We start from the raw sequence: 14,919 nt of genomic DNA, 5'->3' as shown, positions 1-14,919 counted from the left end.
GGGAGCGCCCCAGGGGCTCAGCGCCTGGACCGCGCCCGCCCGGGCACGCTCTCGGCGCAGGGGGAGGCCCTTCCCCAGACCCCAGGACGCCGCCCAGTGGCCCGGAGTCCGACGCAGGAATAGGGATTCCAGCCCCCTGAGCCCCTCTCCCAAGAATTTCACCCCAATTTACTCATTCAGGAAATTTTCGTTGAGCACATGCTTTGTGCCAGGCTCTGAGTAGACAGCCCTAAACAAAATAGAAAACCTCAACCTCATGGAGATGACAATCTAGTGGAAATAGTAAACATGGCTGGGCGCGGTGGCTCACGCCTATAATCTTAGCACTTTGGGAGGCTGAGGTGGGAGGATTGCTTGAGGCCAGGCGTTCGAGACCAGCCTGAGCAACATAGGGAGACCTTGTCTCTATAAAAATTTTAAAAAGACAGAAAGAAAGAAAGAGAGAGAGAAGGAAGGAAAGAAGGAAGGAAGGAAGGAAAGAAAACCACTTCCATATCACTATGTGACAGCCTTCTCTATCCCCTAGTCCCTTTTACAGATAAGGAGGATGAAGCACAGAGAGATTACGTAACTTAACTAAGATCAAGCAGGTATTAAGTGGTGGAGGTGGGATTTCAACCACAGGCACTCTGGCTCCAGAGTCAGTGCAACAAATCACTTTATCATATCAACAACTCATCACCCAAACCAAAACAGAGAAACATAATTTAGAAGCACTGAGCCTGTGTACCGACTCTTCAGTAACACCTACAAATTTGTATGCAGGGGTCCTTCCACCCCTTGACTGCCTTTTCAGGTGAGCAATTTTCCTCCTCTCTCCAAGGCCAATCCCTCTTTATGAGCCCTGCCTCTCCTCCCCGGCCCCTACCTTCCTTGAGAACTTGCATCCATTTCTGTTTCACTGCCCTCATTCCGTCCTCAGCATAGAAATACCCTGTCTTCTCTCCTGTCTTGGAATTCGTTCTTTCATCCTCATCTCCCCGCTTCCACCTCCATCACTCCCTCCCCTTTTCCTTTCTCAGTCAATTTTCTTGCAAGGATGCTACATTTGCCACCTCCACTTTCTTTGCTTCTATCCGCAACCCACTACTTCCCTGAAGTAGCTTTTGCTGAGGTCTTCAAGGACATTTTTATTTGACAGCCTTCTCATTCAAAGTCCCTCCTGTGGTTTGCACTGCATCTTTCCTGGCTGGTTTTCCTTTCCTTTTATTTTATTTTTTTATTTTTATTTTTAGATAGCACTGCCTTCAGAGTTTTATTTGCCTTTGGTTCATCTTCCTCCATCCTTTATTGATTGATTGATTGAGATAGAGTCTCACTCTGTCGCCCACGTTTGAGTGAAGTGGCGCCATCTTGGCTCAGTGCAACCTCTGCCTCCTGGGTTCAAGCGATTCTCCTGCCCAGCCTCCCGAGTAGCTGGGATTAGAGGCACCCACCACCACGCCCACCTAATTTTTGTATTTTTAGTAGAGACAGGGTTTCACCTTGCTGGCCGGGATGGTCTTGATCTCTTGACCTCGTGATCCACATGCCTTGGCCTCCCAAAGTGCTGGGATTACAGGCATGAGCCACCGTGCCTGGCCTATTTATTTATTTATTGAGACAGAGTCTTGCTCCGTTGCCTAGGTTGAAGTGCAGTGGCGCAATCTCGGCTCACTGCTATCTCCATGTCCCAGGTTCAAGCGATTCTCCTGCCTAAGCCTCCCTCCCTAGTAGCTGGGATTTCAGAAGTGCACCACCATGCCCAGCTACTTTTTATATTTTTAGTAGAGGTCGGGTTTTGCTATGTTGGTTGGCCAGGCTGGTCTCGAACTCCAGGCCTCAAGTGATCTGCCCGCCTTAGCCTCTCAAAATGTTAGAATTACAGGCGTGAGCCACTGCACCCAGCCCCTCCATCATCCTTTAAATGTGTTCTTCCTCCTGTATCCTGATTCCACTTTGAGCCCCTTTATTTTTTTCTTTTGCCTACAGCTCAGACGTCTCTGCTAAGCTCCACACAAAAAAAGAGCATCCAAATGTCTACTAAATGTTTATTTCTGCCTAGATGTCTCATCTCACAGACATTTCATTCTCAACATGTCCTAAACATCATCTTCCTGCCCCAAACTGCTCCTCCTTCAGTTGCTCTTAGTTGACATAGATTTCTTTTGTTTTTGTATCCTATCCTCATATTTAGAGTAGAGCCTGACACAAAGTCTCCACAGATGTTTGGTGAAGGAATCATTACGTTTTCATGGGCACATGTTTGTGTGTGTGATATCACTTAGAAAACTTTTCCTTAAAAATTACAGAAGTAGGCCAGGCACGGTGGTTCACGCATGCAGTTCCAGCTACTCAGGAGGCTGAGGCGAGAGGATTACTTGAGGCCAGGAGTTGGAGTCTGTGGTGTGCAATGATTGTGCCTGTGAATAGCCACTGCACTACAGCCTGGGCAACATGGCAAGCATCCTGTCTCTTTAAAAAAAAAAATTACAGAAATAGACCATGGCTGTCTTAAGCAAAAATGAAGTTATTTAGAAGAACATAGGGGACTCACAGAATCTTCAGGAGAAAGGAAGAACAGGTGTGGCAAATGGTCATGAACCAAGACACCCACACCCACCAAATACTAAGAAGTAGGAAGCACGACTTTTTTTTTTTTTTTTTTAGACAGAGTCTTGCTGTCTCCCCAGGCTGGAGTGCAGTGGCACAATCTTGGCTCACTGCAACCTCTGCCTCCTGGGATCAAGCAATTCTTCCACCTCAGCCTCCTGAGTAGCTGGTATCACAGGTGCACACCACCATGCCCTGCTAATTTTTGTATTTTCTGTAGAGACGGGGTTTTGCCATTTTGGCCAGGCTGGTCTTGAACTCCTGGCCTCAGGTGACCCACCTGCCTTGGCCTCCCAAAGTGCTGGGATTACAGGTATGAGCCACTGCTCCTGGCCACAACTGTTTTTTTAGCCGGAACAATTTGTTAAAGATACCATGATCTCTGGTGCTATACAAGCTGATCACTGCACTGGAAGACAGCACCTGTTATGAATGAATTCTGATCATACCTTCTATTGGGGTTCACCTCATTACACCTTTCTCTTACACCTGCCTACTTTTTTATATTCTATTAGGGTACAACTTTGATTTTTAAAAAAAACTGCAAATTGGCTGGGTGCGGTAGCTCACACCTGTAGTCCAGCACTTTGGGGGGCTGAGGCAGGCGGATCACCTGAGTTCGGGAGTTCTAGACCAGCCTGACTAACATGGAGAAACCCTGTCTCTACTAAAAGTACAAAATTAGCCCAGCGTGGTGGTGCATGCCTGTAATCCTAGCTACTCAGGAGGCTGAGGCAGGAGAATCGCTTGAACCCAGGAGGCGGAGGTTGCCGTGAGCCGAAGTCACGCCATTGCACTCCAGCCTGGACAACAAGAGCGAAATTGCGTCTCAGAAAAAAAAAAAAAACCAAAAAAACCCCTGCTAATCATGTCTTTCTTTCCTTTTTCTTTTTTTTTTTTTTTTTGAGATGGAGTCTTGCTCTGTCACCCAGGCTAGAGTGCAGTGGTGCGATGTCAGCTCACTGCAACCTCTGCCTCCCAGGTTCAAGTGATTCTCCTGCCTTAGCCTCTCAAGTAGCTGGGATTACAGGCGCCCACCACTGTGCCTGGCTAATTTTTGTAGTTTTAGTAGAGACAGGGTTTCACCATCTTGGCCAGGCTGGTCTTGAACTCCTGACCTCAGGTGATCCACCCGCCTCGGCTTCCCAAAGTGCTGGGATTACAGGCGTAAGCCACCGCGCCAGGCCAATCATGTCTTATACTATTGTGTAAGTAGACAAGAAAAATAAAACTCTACCAAGGAAGAACCTGAACTTCTGTGTTAAGAGGTGTTTCCTAATAGATCTGGATTCAAACCCTTCTCCACTTCTTACTAACTTTACATCTCTCTCTCTCTGTCTTTTTTTTTTTTTTTTTTTGAGATGGGCTCTTGCTCTGTTGCCCAGGCTGGAGTGCAGTGGCACGATCTCTACTCACTGCAACCTCCGCCTCCTGGGTTCAAGCGACTCTCCTGCCTCAGCTTCCCGAGTACAGGCACCTGCCACCATGCCCGGCTAATTTTTGTATATGTATATTTTTTTAGTAGAGAGAGGGTTTCCCCATGTTGGCCAGGCTGGCCTCGAACTCCTGACCTCAAGTAATCCACCGGTCTTGGCCTCCCAAAGTGCTAGGATTACAGGCGTGGGCCACTGCACTCTCTCTCTCTCATTCTCTTTCTCTTTTTTTTTTTTTTTTTTTTTTGACAGGGAGTCTCATTGTCACCCAGGCTGGAGTGCAGTGGCACGATTTCGGCTCACTGCAACCTTTGCCTCCCGGGTTCAAGCTATTCTCCTGCCTCAGCTTCCCGAGTAGCTGGGACTACAGTTGCATGCCACCACACCTGGCTAATTTTTTGTATTTTTAGTAGAGACGGAGTTTCACCGTGTTTGCCAGGATGGGCTCGATCTCCTGACCTGGTGATCCACCTGCCTTGGCCTCCCACAGTGCTGGGATTACAGGTGTGAGCCACCGCACCCAGCCCACATCTCTTGATGAAGAACTAAGCGCCAGGTGCGTTGGCTCATGCCTGTAATCCCAGCACTTTGGGAGGCCGAGGCAGGAGGATCATGAGGTCAGGAGATTGAGACCATCCTGGCTAACATGGTGAAACCCTGTCTCTACTAAAAATACAAAAAATTAGCCAGGCGTGGTGGTGGGTGCCTGTAGTCCCAGCTACTCGGGAGGCTGAGGCAGGAGAATGGTGTGAACTGAGGAGGTGGAGCTTGCAGTGAGTTGAAATTGTGCCACTGCACTCCAGCCTGGGTGACAGAGCAAGACTCCGTCTCAAAAAAAAAAAAAAAGAAACAAAGAAATAAAGCCCTTGAAAGCTGCACCTAGTGTCTGAACCCAGGTCACATGCCCTCACTTATCTTGGTTGCCGAGGGCATAGTTTTCCATTGAGACTATGCCCAAGGAGGAATCTTCCAGAATAAAGGAGGAAGAATTCAATGCTGAATAAACTAAACAATATGGCATAGGGTTTTTGTTATCCCCATTTTCTAGATGAGGAAACTAAGTCTCAGAGAGCTCAAGTAATTGCTCAGTCTTAGAGTTAGTGGGTAGCAGATCTGGGATCCCTTCTCATAGTTTTCCAGAGGTAGTGCTCTTACCTACTCAGTATATGGCCTTCTATATTTATTCTAGTCTGCATCTGTATGAAATTGACTTCCCTGGCATAGATGTGGGCAATGTATTGTGTTGCTTCATTCTCATACCTTCTTTCTTTTTCTCCTCTCCTCTAAGGCTTGACTCAATCTTCACCTTTCTCAGAAAGCCTCTGGAGATTCACATGACATTTTCCCTTCTCTGAATTTTCAAGGCATTTACAACTTCAGCCTTTGTATTCCAGCTTGTATTCATTGAGATTTAAAACATTTAATTGTATATATCTCTTTCTCTGTACCTATCACTTTGTTACAATATACTCTCAGAATTGCTATTTTTCTTTTTACTGCTCCCAGGATTGGATATTCAGTAGGTGCCAAGGGGAAAAGTGTTGTTTATTTTATTTTATTTTATTTGAGACAGGGTCTCACTCAGTTGCCCAGGCTGGAGTGCAGTGGTTCACTCTAGCCTCTACCTCCCAGGCTCAAGCGATCCTCCAACCTCAGCCTCCCAAGTAGCTGGGACTATAGGTGCACTCAGCTAATTTTTTAAATTTTTGGTAGAGATGAGATCTCATTATATTTCCTGAGCTGGTCTCAAACTCCTGAGCTCAAGCAGTCCTCCTGCCTTGACCTCCCAAAGATTACAGGCATGTAATTGCTGTAATTACAGCTGGGATTACAGGCATGAGCCACGGCAGCATGCCAGAAAAATAATTTTGTTAAAAAGAAATCAGATACGCCCAGGCATGGTGGCCCGGGCCTGTAACCCCAGCACTTTGGGAGGCCGAGATGGGTGGATCACCTGAAGTCAGGAGTTCGAGACTAGCCTGACCAACATGAAGAAACCCCGCCTCTACTAAAAATACAAAAACTAGCTGGGCGTGGTGGCGCATGCCTATAATGCCAGCTACTTGGGAGGCTGAGGCAGGAGAATTGCTTGAACCTGGGAGGCGGAGGTTGCAGTGAGCCAAGATGGTGCCATTGTGCTTCAGCTTGGGCAATAGAGTGAGGCTCCATCTCAAAACAAAAAATCAGGTATAGAACAGGGTTCTTTTAGCTGAACACAGGCTTCTAACTGGTATTCAAGAACTATTGGGGTTCACCTCATGATACCTTTCTCTTGCCCCTGCCCACTCTTTTATATTCTATTAGAGTACAGCTTTAATTTTTTTTTTTTTTGAGAGGGAGTCTTGCTCTGTTGCCCAGGCTGGAGTGCAGTGGCACCATCTCGGCTCACTGTAAGCTCCGCCTCCTGGGTTCACGCCATTCTCCTGCCTCAGCCTCCCAAGTAGCTGGGACTACAGGCGCCCACCACCACGCCCGGCTAATTTTTTGTATTTTTAGTAGAGATGGGGTTTCACCGTTTTAGCCAGGATGGTCTTGATCTCCTGGCCTCGTGATCCGCCCGCCTCGGCCTCCCAGAGTGCTGGGATTACAGGCGTGAGCCACCGCGCCCGGCCCGCTTTAATTTTTTTAACAGCCAATCATGTCTTACACTGCTGTGTAAGTAGACAAGAAAAATAAAACTCTACCAAGGTAGAACCTGAACTTCTGGATTGAGAGGTCTTTCCTGACAGATCTGGGTTTGAACTCTGTAGGGTCCAGCCCTACAGGGCCTGTGGGTTTTCTCTTCGTGTGTGGAGACGAGAGATGGTAGAAATAAAGACACAAGACAAAGAGAAGAAAAGACAGCTGGGCCCGGGGGACCACTACCACCAAGATGCAGAGCCTGGTAGTGGCCCCGAATGCCTGGCCATGCTGCTATTTATTGTGTACAAGGCAAGGGGGCAGGGTAAGGAGTGTGAGTCATCTCCAATGATAGGTAAGGTTACACAAGTCACGTGTCTGCCGGACAGGGGGCCCTTCCCTATTTGGTAGCCGAAGCAGAGAGAGAGGGGACAGCTTACGTCATTATTTCTTCTGTGCATTTCTCAGAAATATCAAAGACTTTAATACTTTTACTAGTTCTGCTACTGCTATCTAGGTACAGAGCGGAACAGGAAAGTGAACCAGGAGCGTGACCGCTGAAGCACAGCATCACAGGGAGAGGTTTAAGCCTCCGGTTGGCTGCGGGTAGGCCTGGCTGATGTCAGGCTTCCAACAAGAGGTGGTGAAGCAGAGTGTTCTCTAACTTCCTCAGGGAAAGGCCCGTCTGCTAAGTAACAGGTGCCTTCCCAGGCACTGGCGCTATGGCTAGTCCAAGGTCTGCTAAGTAACGGGTGCCTTCTTAGGCACTGGCATTACCGCTAGACCAAGGAGTCCTCTAGTGGCCCTGTCTGGGCGTGACAGAGGGCTCACACTCTTGCCTTCTGGTCACTTCTCACCGTGTCCCTTCAGCTCCTAACTCTGTATGGCCTGGTTTTCCTAAATTATAATTGTAAAATATAAGTTATTAATAAAAGTAATGCTACAAACTAATGATTAATAATATTCATATATAATCACATCTATATTCTATTTCTAATATAGCTATTCTTATTTTAATTATTTTCTTTATTATACTGGAACAGCTTGTGTCTTCGGTCTCTTGACTCGGCACCTGGGTGGCTTGCCGCCCACAGAACTCTTCTCCACTTCTTTTTTGTTTTGAGACGGAGTCTCACTCTGTCGCCCAGGTTGGAGTGCGATGGCGCGATCTTGGCTCACTGCAACCTTCGCCTCCCAGATTCAAGTGATTCTCCTGCCTCAGCCTCCCGAGTAGCTGGGATTACAGAGGACTGCCAACACGCCCGGCCATTTTTTGTATTTTTAGTAGAGATGGGGTTTCACCATGTTGGCCAGGCTGGTCTCGAACTCCTGACCTCAGGTGATCCACCCGCCTCAGCCTTCCAAAGTGCTGGGATTAAAGGCGTGAGCCACCGCGCCTGGCTTATTTTAATTTTTTTACTTGTTTTTTCTTTTTAATAGTATTCTTGCTGTTATAGCACATCTTTTTAAACCTTCCATTTGTGTATAAAAAAGCAGAGACTCAGGCTGGGTGCGGTGGCTCACGCCTGTAATCCCAGCACTTTGGGAGGCAGAGGTGGGTGGATCACCTGAGGCCAGGAGCTTGAGACCAGCCTGGCAACATGGTGAAACCTTGTCTCTACTGAAAAATACAAAAATTAGCCGGGCGTGGTGATACACTCCTGTAATCCCAGCTACTGGGGAGGCTGAGGCAGGAGACTCTCTTGAACCTGGGAGGCAGAGGTTGCAGTGAGCCGAGATCGCACCACTGCACTCCAGCCTGGGCAATAGAGTGAGACGCCATCTCGAAAAGAAAAAAAAAAAGAAAACAGAGACTCAGAGGCAGGGAGTGGTGGCACATGCCTGTAATCCCAGCTACCAGAGGCAGAGGCAGGAGGACTGCTTGAGCCTAGGAGGTGGAGGCTGCACTGAGCTGTAATTGCGCCACTGCGGCACTCCAGCCTGGGCAAGGGCAAGATCCTGTCTCAAAAAAAAAAAAAAAAAAAAAAAAAAGGAAAAGAAAAGAAAATAGATTTCTGGCCAAGTTAATAGAGCTTTACACGCTACTTTGCACTTATCAGGCACACACGTATTTGTTGAAAGAATGAGTTTGTTTTCAATCTTTCACGTACAAAGTTGTAATACACATTTGGAAAATATATCTTTCCAAACTTCGCCAGTATTTCTAGAGGATACATGTATTCCTAGAAGTAAAATTGCTGAGGTCAAAGAGTCGGCCATGTTTCGGAAAACTGCTATTGCGACCCAGTAGGCCCTCAGTAGACAATTCCACTGCGAATTTATTTCTCGCGATGCCTTTCGGGAGTTGTAGTCTTTGCGATGCTTGCTGGGAATCGTGGTCTGAGCCGGTCTCAGGAAGCGGGCGTGTACTAACCCATTGCGCGCCGGGCTTTAGGACCCGGCGGGGCGCGGGGACACGGGAAGGGTCGGGGAGGTCGGGAGCGCGCCCGTGAGCTCGGAGCAGCGGCAGCGTCGGTGGCGTCGGGAGCGAGCGGGCCCGGGAACGGCGCGGGTGGTAGAGGAGGAGCCGCGGGCTCGGTAAGCGGCGGCGGCCCGGCCCGGCCCGGCCCGGTCCTCGAACCTGACCAACCCTGCGGGTCCTGCCATACTAGGCCTTGGCCCCGAGGCGGTTTTGGGGGCGGGGCCTGCGCTGGCCGCGGGGACGACGAGGACGCGAGGGGAGAGAGAGGGAGGACGGCTGCTGAAGCTGCGTGTGCCGGGGAGGGCTGGGCCTGGGGGCGGCCGAGCCTAGAGAGAAACGGCTTCGCTCTTCCAGCGGCCGGTCCCTCGGACCACCCGGTCCCGGTCACGTCCCTCTCCCGCATCCTTGCGGGGCCTTCTGGCTTCCGAGGTGCTGACCTTTGACCCCGCCAGCTGCCCCGAGAGCCTCCTCTCCTGCTGTTCTTGGTCCTGGGGTGCGGGCGTAGGGCAAGGCACCTCTGAGAATCTCAGGGATAGAGGAAAGCCGGTTTGTGCGAAGTCTTCAGGTGTCCCGGATGGGCTCCAGTCCTGTCCCTCTCCAGGCTCTGACAGGCTTTAACCCACTCTTCACAGGGAATCAGTGAAGCTACTGTGTTTTCTTTGGGTTACTCGGCGAGAGCCCAGGAAAGGAACCTGTTCCCAGGAGGGTATAGGGAAGGAAAAAGTAGAGAGAAACCTGGTCCCCTGGAGAAGGAGAAGCTGAGGCGTGCTGCCCCTGGCGAATGGGGAAGCAGAAACTTGGGCCAGACCCAAATGTATGTCACTGGATCATCCGACCCTCCGCAGTTCTTCCTCTCTAGAAAGTTTTTTATTTTATTTATTTATTTATTTTGAGACGGAGTTTCGCTGTCGTCGCTCAGTCTGGAGTGCAGTGGCACGATCTCGGCTCACCACAGCCTATGCCTCCGGGGTTCAAGCGATTCTCCTGCCTCAGCCTTGCGCTACCACGCCCAGCTAATTTTATATTTTTGGTAGAGACGGGGTTTCTCCATGTTGGTCAGGCTGGTCTCGAACTCCCAACCTCAGGTGATCCGCCCGCCTCGGCCTCCCAAAGTGCTGTGATTAAAGGCGTGAGCCACCGCGCCTGGCCGTTTTTTTGTTTGTTTGTTTGTTTTGTTTTTTGTTTTTTTGAGACGGAGTTTCGCTCTTGTTGCCCAGGCTGGAGTGCAATGGCGTGATCTCGGCTCACTGCAACCTCCGCCTTCCAGGTTCGAGCGATTCTTCCCCGTCAGACCCCCAAGTAGCTGGGATTACAGACGTGAGCTACCACGCCCGGCTAATTTTTGTATTTTTAGTAGAGACAGGGTTTCGCCATGTTGGCCAGGCTGGTCTCAAACTTCTGACCTCAGGTGATTCACCCACCTCGATCTCCCAAAGTGTTCGGATTACAGGTGTGAGCCACTGCGCCAGGCCAGAAAAAGTTTTGAGCTTAGCGAGAGCTTTTTCTTTGCTATCCTTTAGTTGCTTTGTAAACTAGGGTAAATGTGATTTGTGTCCCTGCCCGTAACTTAGCAGGATTGGAATTATTTTGGGTGTACCTTAAGTTGGATTTATGTGCACAATAGCTTCTGTGTGAAGACTTTCAGGATATCAGATCACAGTCAAGGGAAAGAGGGATCCCTCTTGTTACGACTGTAAAGGGGGAATACCCATTTCAGTGACTAGAGAAGCCTTTAAGGTGTTTTCATTGGACTTTTAGGTATTATAATTTATTGTTCAACTTTTTTTTTTTTTTTTTGAGACGGAGTCTCGCTCTGTCGCCCAGGCTGGAGTGCAGTGGCATGATCTTGGCTCACTGCAACCTCCACCTCTCGGGTTCCAGCGATTCTTCTGCCTTAGCCTCCTGAGTAGCTGGGACTACAGGCGCGCACCACCATGCCTGGCTAATTTTTGTGTTTTTAGTAATGACGGGGTTTCACCATATTGGCCAGGCTGGTCTCCAACTCCTGACCTCGTGATCCGCCCGTCTCAGCCTCCCAAAGTGCTGGGATTACAGGAGTGAGTCACTGCCCCCAGCCGACTTGTTCAACATTTGGGTAATTAAAACAAGGTGAAAACCTCAAAGCAGTCATTATGAAATTTGGAATCTCACACTGAGCACAGTTTAGGAATCTGTAACATTTGGGGAAAATGGCCAAAAATTGATCCAGGATATATGAGGGTGAACTGTTTATTCAACACATTTATTGAGCACTTACTATGTAACTTTGGGAGGCGGAGGCTGGCGGATCACAAGGTCAGGAGATCGAGACCATCCTGGCTAACATGGTGAAACCCCGTCTCTACTAAAAATACAAAAAATTAGCCGGGTGTGGTGGCGGGCGCCTGTAGTGCCAGCTACTAGGAGGCTGAGGCAGGAGAATGGCATGAACCCAGGAGGCGGAGCTTGCAGTGAGCCGGGATGGCGCCACTGCACTCCAGCCTGGGCGACAGAGCGAGACTCCCTCTCAAAAAAAAAAAAAAAATTTATACAGTGTAATGGGAATACTGCCATTGCTTGGGAGAGTCAGGGAAATCTTTGCAGGGGGGAGATACTTGAGTTGGATGTTGAAGGATGAGTAGGAGATTGCACAAGTAAGAAAAGGCATTTTGACTCGGCCTGGTGGTTTATACCTGTAATCCTAGCACTTTGGGAGGCCTAGGCAGGTAGATTGCCTGAGCCCAGGAGTTTGAGACGAGCTGGCTCAACATGGCGAGACCCCATCTCTAAAAAAGAAAAGGCATTTCATTTGGAGAGAACAGTACTTGCAAAGGCTTGGTGAGGATGTGAGAGGAAAAAAAATTATTTTAAATCTCAGAAATTTGTCCCAAACAGGATGTGTGGTGGGGAAACTGCTAGGAGGTGAGACTGAAAAGAAAGTGGGGAGTCACTGGAATTTTTTTCTCTTTTTTTTTTTTAGCTTCTGAGGAGTTTTTTTTAAGTTAGGGAGTGACAGAAATGCAGATTAAAGTAATGAAGAATGAGGCAGTGAGACTAATTAGAGTTGTTGCAATTGACTGAGAGTCTGAAGAAAGTGTAGCTGTGGGAATGAAGAGGGGGGCTTTTTGGAAATACTGTACTTCTGAGATTGATTCAACTTCTTAGGAAGAGAGTGGGCTAGGATTTCTAATTTGAGAGAGTGGATGTATGGGGATTTCATTGACAGGATATGGATTAGAAAAAGTAGAGCAGGTTTCCAAAGGTTAGGGTATGGAAAGAGGCATAAGGGATATGGTTTGGTATGCCGAGCTCAGGTTGCTTGTAGGATGTACCGATGGAGACCTTAGTAGGCAGCTGGAAGTGAGAGACCTGGTGAGCTTGATGTATTGGCACCAGCTTTGAGTGAGGGCATATATGAAAAAAGTCTTGGGGGAAAAAATAATGTTTATTTTATTTGTCTATAAGGAAGTAGCAGATTATGCACTTCCTCCACTTAATAGTGAGCTTCTCAAGGCAGGGACTGTAGTTTAGTAATTTTTTGGTCCCTTTCTGTCTTACACTATGCTTATATAATTTATAAGGTCTTAATAAGTGTTATTCAAGTAGCAGGAAATCAGTTTACTTTGCAAGATTGCAGGTACCTTTTGGGCTTCCTTTAAGAAGATTATGGGGTCAGGCAAGGTGTCTCATGCCTGTAATCCCAGCACTTTGGGAGGCCGAGGCTGGTGGATTGCTTGAGCTCAAGAGTTCAAGATTAGCCTGGGCAAGATAGCAAAACCCTGTCTCTACAAAAAATACAAAAATTAGCCGGGTGTGGTAGTGTGAGCCTGTAGTCCCAGCTACTCAGGAGGCTGAGGTGGGAGGGTCGTGTAAGCCCAGGAGGTTGAGGCTGCAGTGAGCTGTGATTGTGCCACTGCATTCCAGCTTGGGCAACAGAGGGAGACTGTCTTTCGATGGGGCGGGGGAGTGGGGGAAGAAGATGATTATGGGACTTTATCTTATAATTTTCATTTTATATTTAGGTGGTGTTCATGAGGCTTGTATAATTGAGCAGGGGAAGAAATGAGAAGATATGAGTGACGGTGTGCCGTTTGAAGAAGTTCAGGGCTGGAGCAGGAGAAAGTATTAATTTACAGGAATCTCCTGCTCATTGAGAAGATCTTACCATGAATTTTCATTCTGGGATGTGTCAGAAAATGTGGTTTCCAATTAGAATTTCCTGAAATACTGTCAATTTGGAGCTGGTTCCCCCTTCGGAAGGAGGAATGCCTTCCTTCTTGTGTAGGATAATTTGAAAGGGAACCAAAGGTGGTCATGTTTATTTAAATGAACGAGAGCTCATCTTCATTGATCATTTGTAACATTAGGCAAACTGAGTAGATGCTGATGGGACCAGATTAAATTGTCTTTTGTGAAGCTAGTTGACCTGTAGTAGGTACAGACTGGCTGATACCTGGGAATAGTCCTGGTTTTGCCATTTGCTTCTTAGTCTTGGGAAAGTCTCTGAGTTACTTCCATTTTCAAGTATAGGCTGAACACCCATTCTGAGGGGAGCATTGTCTAGAGCACACAAGCTACGGACCCTGCCTTGTAGTGGTTTGTGTGCTTCCTTAATCAGTCTGGTTCTGTCCTAGCTTCTAGAAAATAGGGATGATGCTTGTCAGGTGATGTCCTGAGTTGACTGACTTCTTTCTTTTTCTTTTTCTTTTTTTTTTTTTTTTCTGAAATGGAGTCTCCCTCTGTTGCCCAGGCTGTAGTGCAGTGGCCCAGTCTTGGCTCACTGCAACTTCCGCCTCTTGGGTTCAAGTGATTCTCCTGCCTCAGCCTCCTGAGTAGCTGGGATTACGGACCCCCTCCACCACACCCAGCTACTTTTTGTATTTTTAGTAGAGATGGTGTTTCACAGTGTTGGCCAGGCTGGTCTCGAACTCTTGACCTCAGATGATCCGCCGGCCTTGGCCTCCCAAAGTGCTGATATTACAGGCATGAGCCACTGCGCCCGGCTTTTCTTTCTTTCTTTTTTTTTTTTTTTTTGAGACAGAGTCTTGCTCGTCGCCCAGCAGGCTGGAGTACAAGTGGCACAATCTTTGCTCACTGCAACCTCCCTCTCCCGGGTTCAAGTGATTCTCCTGCCTCAGCCTCTTGAATAGCTGGGATTACAGGTGCTTGCCACCATGCCCAGCTAATTTTTATATTTTTAGTAGAGGCAGGGTTTCACCATGTTGGCCAGGACAGCCTTGAATTCTTACTCTTAAGTGATCTGCCTCGGCCTCCCAAAGTGCTGAGATTACAGGCGTGAGCCACCATGCCTGGCCTTTTTTTTTTTTTTTTTCTGAGATGGAGTCTTGTTCTGTCACCCAGGCTGTAGTGCAGTGGCGTGATCTCAGCTCAGTGCAACCTCTACCTCCCAGGTTCAAGCAATTCTCGTGCCTCAGCATCCCGAGTGGCTGGGACTACAGGCATGTGCCACCACGCCGACTAATTTTTGTATATTTAGTAGAGATGGGGTTTTACCATGTTGGCCAGGCTGGTTTCGAACTCCCGACCTCAAGTGATCCACCTGCCTTGGCCTCCAAGAGTGTTGGGATTACAGACTTGAGCCACCACATTTGGTGACTTTTCTTGGATAAAATGGGAGTGTTGATATTATGGATGTCAGTTTGGAGTTTCTATAGAAGTGTAACTTTAACTGAATCTTTTTATGTATGTATGTATGTATGTATGTATGTATGTATGTATGTATGTATTTATTTATTTATTTGAGACAGAGTCTTGCTCTGTTGCCCAGGCTGGAGCTGGAGTGCAGTGGCGCGATCTCGGCTTACTGCAGGCTCCACCTCTCGGGTTCAGCCATTCTCTTGCTTCAGCCTCCCG

At 48.1% G+C, this 14,919-nt stretch overlaps 1 protein-coding gene across 8 annotated transcripts in view; it reads left to right on the top strand.

Moving 5' to 3' along the window:
* The first annotated feature begins 9,038 nt into the window (after positions 1-9,038).
* The window catches only part of ARMH3 (armadillo like helical domain containing 3), a 211,171-nt gene continuing 205,290 nt past the window's right edge, over positions 9,039-14,919 (top strand). For 3 of the 8 annotated variants that reach the window (XM_055352791.2, XM_063710437.1, XM_019035494.3), the window contains exon 1: positions 9,070-9,182. The gene's annotated coding sequence lies outside the window, so the exon portion shown is untranslated. Of the gene's footprint in view, positions 9,183-14,919 lie in introns of all 8 variants that reach the window. The other 5 variants (XR_008668997.2, XM_055352789.2, XM_019035495.3 and 2 more) reach the window with 4 other exon arrangements.

The sequence above is a fragment of the Gorilla gorilla genome, chromosome 8 (assembly GCF_029281585.2).
Source record: "Gorilla gorilla gorilla isolate KB3781 chromosome 8, NHGRI_mGorGor1-v2.1_pri, whole genome shotgun sequence".
NCBI lineage: Eukaryota > Metazoa > Chordata > Mammalia > Primates > Hominidae > Gorilla > Gorilla gorilla.
The sequence above is the reverse complement of the archived record's forward strand: the minus strand, read 5'-3'. Positions and strand labels throughout refer to the sequence as shown.